At 39.2% G+C, this 8,067-nt stretch overlaps 1 pseudogene; it reads right to left on the minus strand.

The window, feature by feature from the left end:
- Positions 1 to 3,838: 3,838 nt before the first annotated feature.
- LOC145498526 (uncharacterized) lies at positions 3,839 to 7,076 on the minus strand (annotated as a pseudogene).
- Between the last annotated feature and the right edge of the window lie 991 nt (positions 7,077 to 8,067).

The following is an 8,067-nucleotide window of genomic DNA, read 5'->3' on the forward strand; positions in this document are numbered from 1 at the left end:
GTAAATAAGTGTCCGCGATTACACTTAGTTTGGGTCCTGGTAAATTTTCACGTAATCGCAAAATCCAACGAGCCATGAGGCGAAATTCAAATATGTCGCTTTAAATTTTTTAATTTGTCGTTAATTGCTACTGCAGCTGAAGTGACAACGGAATTAAAATCACAAAATCGTATGCGCGAACATCGCCTACAAAGTTCATTCTGTCAACACGAATCGTTTAGAAATTTTTTTAATTACGATGAACAAAATCTTGGTCTTTTTTTATTAACGAAAACGTTGGTATTTCTTTAGTCGAATTTCCCTCCTTAACTTTTTTCATAATATCATCTCTAGAAAGTTTAAAGTTAGTTTGCTTAGCTGTTAATAAATAATGGTAAATACTGAATTAGGAACCAATCATTTATTTTGTTTACAGGGCCAAATCATTATTCTGTAATCAAGGACTTATTCTTTGTCTCCAACTGTTTTCCTTGACAGTAATCCCAACTTCAAACACTGCTCGATGCTCAGTAATTTTTTCAAGTATATTCCAAATACAACACATTCATTTGTATGGGTAATAAAATGGTGACAAGTGAAATTAGGAAATATTTCACGCGCGTTTTGTCAAAATTCTAATATTTTCCCAAGCCTTTATGCCAGGGAAATTATCTGAATTTTGGCAAAACGCAAATGAAATTATTTCTTAATTTCACTAGTATACTATTTGATTAATGGCCCTATTCTCCCAGAGGAGAGCTAGGAATTAGTAGTACTATTTGATTACTTTTTCATATCATGGTTGACAAATTACACTTACAATCGTGTTCTCTTTTTTTTGCCAAAACGTTGTAATGGCAATTTGAAATATACATGGGAAATTATAAATTAACGTTGAAATTCCGCGCCAAAACTAAGAAGTAATTTGTCATCCATGATATCATCGTTATAACTCAAAATGTTCTCTGCTGAGGTCATATTTGATGAGTGACATACCGAGGGTCTGTCATCCTGTTAGCGTTTATGCTTTTTTTATAATTGCACGCCAGCTAATTGCGGAGTCATAAAAGTGTGATTTGTAGTGCTTAAAAATCAAATCCACCATTTAAAATATTTCATGAAAGAAAGCAAACTATGAGCAGGTTAGCCTCATCTGAAGCACCCATCTCCAAAGAAGGAGAATAGAACCAGCCTCGAAGTATTTATATCCATTGAAGATTGGCATTTATATATCCGTTTTCGGTAGTGAAATAATTTTATTCTATGTGTCTTGTTTCACGTACTCAAATAGAAAATATACATAACTCATGTGTGGGTGTTGCTTTAGATGAGCCCTGTTTGCTGGGCCATAAAGATGAACATTGGCCGTTAATTTTAGCATGAAATATAGAAAATGAGGTGTAGAGGAACTGTTTTAAATAAGAGTCCAACTTACGATAAAACGCTACCCTAACTAAAGTGAAAGTAGACCACATTTAGCAATATCTATGCCGCGGATGACAGAATCTCCTCCAACGGAGTGCTGGGTATTGTTACGTCACTAGCTACAGAAAATTCATTTCTTTGGTAAAATAAAATCCCTATACAATCCATGTACTTGGCTTGTTATAAAAATAAGTTGGAACCGGGTGCCTTGTTCGCGCTTAAGTAAACTATTAACTATTAACTTGTAAAACTAGTTTTTTTTGTAAGAGTACAAATACTGTTGGGAATTAACACTCGTGTTACGTCTTTACGTCTTTTACGTCCTATACAAACACTAAACTAAACCACTTTAATAGCGTAATCAAACATTCTGACAGCCCCTCTCTGTAATATTTTAGAGATGAACTTTAATCCTTGGACGTGCAAGGAACAAGCCCTCAGCAGATGGAAAGTGGGAATTTTATACCTTTCCTGGCTCAGCACAAGCTTAAACAAAATGGTTTTTTGTACCCAGCTCGACACGACATTCATCTGTATTCGCACCGTCGGATGTGAGTTTTGACAAGGAACATAATCCTGACCCGGTCAGATTTGTCGATTTCATCACTCATAATGAGACGCGTTACTATACTACTGAGACGTCAAAATAGAAACAGCAGTACTGATCGACTGAAGGAAAAGAGGTACGAATCGAATACTGAACTGCGTGGAAATACACCTTAGTTTATGCTTAGGGAAGTTATTATGGAGATCATTCACCGTGCTGTGTTAGGGTAGTTGCATTCTGCCATTACACGTGGTCACAAGAAGGTAAGAATATAATATTCTCTCTACATGAACCTAAACGAACGAGCGAATCGTTACGTTCTGTTGCTTGTACAGTCCGTGCACATAGCTAGAGCGCACCCTTCTAGTGAAACCGACTCAAATCGAACAATATGAGCGAAGTAATCATAGTGTAACCTAACAGTGCGAAGCACCGACATGTCTCAACCAAAAAGTATAATCTATTCACTTGCTTGTTCAGAGCGGGTAAAAATAACATAGCACGAGTACTGGGTTAAAATGGTGGATTTTTGGCGGCACGCCATGCAAATTAGCTTGTGTCATGGAATGCTTAATTACATCCCATAGGAACAGCTTGTTTAGAATCATATTTATTCCGTAACACTCGACTGTGTGATTTGTATTCTTTCATTACGTAACCAGTTCTGTTCAATACTTTTGTAATTAGTCCTTAACCAATAGTTTTCTTTTCCTTTCTTTGATTGTAACACCTTGCGTTTGCATATTTAGGGTTTTTTGGGGTGATACGTGTTGAGAGGTTTTTCTGTGTGTAGAAGAAGCAGGTTGAAGTGTAGTTACGAGCGAGGCTAGAAAGTGGCAGGAACACGTCCGGAAGCACATTTTCATTACTGAGAAGCCATCAGTAAACCATTCCTAAATTCACGACAAAGAGCCATTTGCCGGGGAACGCGAGTGCTAAATAGCTGGTCGAAGCAATCGAAGGACAAGCGTAAAGTTCTGTTGAAGCCATCGAAGGACAAGCGTAAAGTTCTGGTCGAAGCAATCGAAGGACAAGCGTAAAGTTCTGTCGAAGTCGGCCGTTGTAAACCGGACAGCTGGAGTAAATCAGAGAAGTCAAGTTGAAATATAGCGGACTGACTGAAGACGTAATCGGAAGAAGTAAGTTGAAAGGTGGGAGTAATAAACGGGAGTTTGAATTGGTTCGTTGTGTGTGTCATGTGTTGGTGGAACGTTGTTGGGGTCAAGCTCATGGACAAGGACTTCAGACGCAAGGTGAACTGAACTGAACTACGGAAACGCCTATTTTTTTTAAGGAATATTCTTGTAAATAGATTAAGTGTACTGAAGTATTTAGCTTGTTTATTATATTCTTGTAAATAAATTAAGGTTAATTATTTAGCTTATTGTATTATTGTTAGTTACCCTATTTAAAGTATAATGTTATTTTAGCGTAATTGTTATAATAAATGCTTGTAGACTTAGGTAGTTGTTGCGTGTTTTCTCGGGTTCGTTTATGCTTAGTTTTTTTTGTTAGAGAGAGCCCACCTTTGTGGCGCGGTTTCGTCACAGCTTGTCAGTCTTAGACTTCAGAAAGTTGAAATATCGATTTATGAGAGGTTACACGGAATATTACAGTAAATTAATTAAATTAAGAATTTACGTTTGTGAAGTTAATGTGAAGTTAAATATTTGTCAAGTTACACAATAATATTTGCCAAGCTGAAGTCTTAACTCGCAAAGCTACATTCCAAATAGTACCAAACTATTACTCTTTGTTAATTGCCACGTTATTTATTTGACTATAAAAAATTGCGACAGAACATTTCTTAAAAGCATACTAAGATTTAAAAGGCTAAAAAGCTGAATTATTAATCGACGACGTTTCGACGTTACCGTAACGTCATTATCAAATCAAAAATGTATAAAAACTAGGTTCTATAAATACTAAGACAAACAATAAGTGATAAATAATTACAAAATTAAAAACAAAAAGTTTCGCACGTATGGAGTCTGTTTGGACGTTCAAATTAGATTTGAATTTCTTGATGTAAAGCATTTCAAACACTAAACAATCTAATTTAACAGATTTCTCAGAATCTTAAAATGGCACTCATTCAAAAGATCGCTCCTACCGTGCGCTTCGTGAAAATGTTTGCCGATTTCCGAATTTTTGTGTTTAGCAACACGTCGAAAAAGGTGTCGGGCTGTGAAACCAACATAATCTGCATCGCACAGATCACATACTGACTTTTGCTTAGCTTCTTAAGGTTTAAGATCTTGTTCTAATTTCTTGCCTTAAAAAACTGGCCGCAAAGTGGGGCCAATCTTATGACTAAGATCACGAGAAAATGTAAGATCACGCAACTGCCTCCGAACGGCATTAGCAGAAACTTGATCTTTGAAAGGTAGACTCGCTAATTCTGACTATGTTGCCCTCGTCAGTATTTCTCTCTACTATGCTTACTGAAGGGTTTCGAAAATCAAAATCGCAAATAACAGAATCTATAAGACTCCACGGGTAATCAAGACGGCTAAACATGGAGCGCAATTTGGTGCATTCTTCATTAAAAGTCTTTGTTGTGGAGAATAGAGCATAAACGCGATGTAGCATTGTCTTTAATAAAGAGTCTTTATAGCATTTATCAGTATGACTATGAAAATGCAAGACCAAGCCAGCATTGGTTGACTATCCGTAGACTTGAGTTTCGAGTTTCTTTCCATTCTTGATGATTTCAATACTGATGAAAGGGAATCTATCATCTACAGGAAGCTCCATCGTGAACGTTAGACTGGGACGTACATGTAGGCCATTCAGGACGGTAAGAAACATATTGGCAGCATCATTGTTAAGCATTCTTGCAAGAGGATCATCAACGTATCTTCTGTACAGATGAGGCATCAAGCCATCGCGTTCGAGTTTCTATTCGAGGTGGCACATGAAGACGTTCGCCAAAAGGTGGCCAAGAGGGGAGCCCGTAGCCACTCCGTCTGTTTGTTCGTACAACTGACCATCGAACTGAAAAAGTTGATTGGTTGTGGCAATTTCAAGTAACTTAACAAGCTGATCTTGTTGCAGGTTATACATCAGTCAATTCCGGCAGTGCCCATCCCCCCCCCCCCCCGGGCTAACCCCCGGGCATTAGCATTTTTTTCAAAAAAATGGGCAAATTCCCGGGGTGGGGACACATAAGCTGTCTAAATGCCCCAGGGTGGGGACGAAGAGAGAGGGCAAATGCCCCGCCCGCGGGATCGTCGCCTTCCAACACCTCCGCAGTTTTTTAATTAATCAATGAATAAAACGGTCAACCGTTCAGTATTTTAATGCAACGGTAAGACTTCAAGGACAACAGTACGTGTTAGTTGATTCTGATTATATTTATTTCTTTACATTTGTTTTTAACAGTTTGCTAGAGGATAGCTGGGATTGCGGCGGACGTGTCCCCAGCCGCGGGCGATGATAGGCGCCTGTATTCGCAGGCTACTTTTTCTGTGGAGAATCAAGACATTTTAAATGATGATGCATTGCATTTTAAGCTCGCAAGATCTGTCTTGAAGATCGCATCATTTGAATTCGCAAACCTTAAGTATTTTAACTCCACTTTCATGAATTTAAAAAATGCTAGGCTAGTTTTGAATGTGAAAAGAATAGTCGTGTTCACGTCAGTGATTGTTTTGTGATAAACAAAATATAGTTCACCTTGTCGCTTATATTTATATGCTTACAAGTAATGAAGAAATATCTAAAATTGAGAAAACATACCTTTAAAAACATCTGCAATCTTCTCTAGTCCCTGACGGACAAGCCATTGTTCAACAAACGCTTCGTCTTTCCCGATGAACTCATCCATGGCACTTTCCAAAACACGTGTGTCGAATGCCCGGAGGTCGCCCCGGGGTACGCAAATGCCCAGTCCCCGGGCCACAATAAAATTGCGGATGCCCCACCCCCGGGACTGAAAACGTGAGCAAATGCCCCGCGGTTGCCCGGGGAGGGGGGGGGGGATGGGCACTGCTGGAATTGACTGATGTATTAAGACCATAGGTTTTGTTAAACCAATCATCCGTGAAGGCTTTGTTGACCAAGATGTTGATAGTCTCATCCAACGGCACATTGGTGAAGAGAGCTGTAACGTCATAGGAGACCAGTGTATCATCTTCATTAACAGAAAGGTTACGAAGTTCATCAGCAAAATCAAAGGCATCGATAATCGTGTACTCGTTTATGGAAAGTGGTTTCAGCTTTCGTTCAAGCCACTTGGCGAGCTTGTAATTATACGTTCCGGTAGCATGTAAAATAGGCCTCATACTTAACGTGGCTTTGTGAGTCTTAGGAAGGCCGTAGAGATGTGCAATCCTGGAACTTTTTGGCGAGAGTGTATTTGCAATTTCCTAAGGCAATATTTCATGTAGCGTTGTGCGCAACTCTTTCTTTTTCTGAAGAAGCGGGTGGAAGTGTTTAGGTGGTCTCCCACGAGTTTTAGGTAACCTGTTATCAAGGGGATTAAATTTGGAAGTGTTGCCAACTGAGGCAGCCCTTAAAGGGGGAATGTACTCAGTTTTATCCATCACAACGACTCTCGAGCCTTTATCTGGTTTGGTAATAACGATGTCGTCGCGTTTCTTTAAACCATTCAGGGTTTTAACGAGAGTCTTGGGTGGATGGGGGGATTGGGGCTGGTACGCTGAATACGCTGAGCGTAGAGTTGAGCTAGCCGGCAGCTCCTTATCATTTTCTTCCAATAATGGCTCTATTTTCCAATACGTCCTCTCAAAGCTGGCTTGAAGGTCAATGGGTGAAACGTTCTGAGGTAAAGAAAACTTCAAACCCCTGCAGATGATAAGTTTCCCGAGGAAAGAAAGGCGATGTGAGGACATGTTGTTTAATGTGCTCGTGGATATCGAACTTCTTTGATATTAAGCGTGAGAGCTTGTTGACATGGCATTTTAACATTTCGTCGTACTGTTTGTTACGAAGAGTGTGACAAAGCGAAGAAATGAGCACTGAGATCTTTGTAGGCGTTTTGAACTTCTTCTCTAAGATGTTTGAGCTGCCAGAGTTTGAATCTTAGTTCTTCCCCCAATACATCCTTTTAATTATTTTGCGAGGACTTCTTCCATTTGCGTGGTTTTCTACGTTCAGGTTGGTGTTACACCAAAGTTCCAACATAAACGTAAAATTCAATGGCACCTTGACAATTGGTGAGGCACTTGTTACACTTTTCAAGACGTCTGAAAAAGTGTAGTTGAACTTTATTGATCTTGAGTATACGAAAAAGAAGTGACTTAGAAAAACATATGACTATAAAAAATTGCGACAGAACATTTCTTAAAAGCATTCTAAGACTTAAAAGCAAAAATCGACGACCTTTCGACGTTACCGTAACGTCATTGCCATTTTCAGTTCGATGGTCAGTTGTACGAACAGACCGATGGAGTCGCTATGGGCTCCCCTCTTGGCCCCCTTTTGGCGAACGTCTTTATGTGCCACTTCGAAGAGAAACTCAAACGCGATGGCTTGATGTCTTATCGATGCAGAAGATACGTTGATGATACTCTTGCAAGAATGCCTAACATCTACATCCTAGTCTAACGTTCAAGATGAAGCCTCCTGTAGATGATAGGATCCCTTTCATGGGCTTTGTAATCATCAAGAATGGAAAGAAACTCGAAACTCAAGTCCATAGAAAGTCAAACAATACTGGCTTGGTCTTGCATTTTCATAGTCATACTGATAAACGCTATGAAGACTCTTTATTAAAGACAATGCTACATCACGCTTATGCTCTGTCTTCCACAACAGAGACTTTTAATGAAGAATGCGCCAAATTGAGCTCCATTTTTAGCCGTCTTGATTACCCGTAGAGTCTTACAGATTCTGTTATTTCCAGTTTTGATTCTCGAAACCCTTCCGTAAGCATAGTGAAAAGAAAATAATACTGACGAGAGCAACATATATTCAGAATTAGTCTACCTTTCAAAGATCAAGTTTCTGCTCATGCCGTTCGGAAGCAGTTGTGTCATCTTAGTCATAAGATTGGCCCCATTTCGCAGCCAGTTTTTATAAGCAAGAAATTAGAACAAGATCTTAAACCTAAAGAAGCCAAGCCGTCAATTTGTCAATCAGCAATGCGTTGT

This window comes from Orbicella franksi, chromosome 9 (genome assembly GCF_964199315.1).
Source record: "Orbicella franksi chromosome 9, jaOrbFran1.1, whole genome shotgun sequence".
Taxonomy (NCBI): Eukaryota; Metazoa; Cnidaria; class Anthozoa; order Scleractinia; family Merulinidae; genus Orbicella; species Orbicella franksi.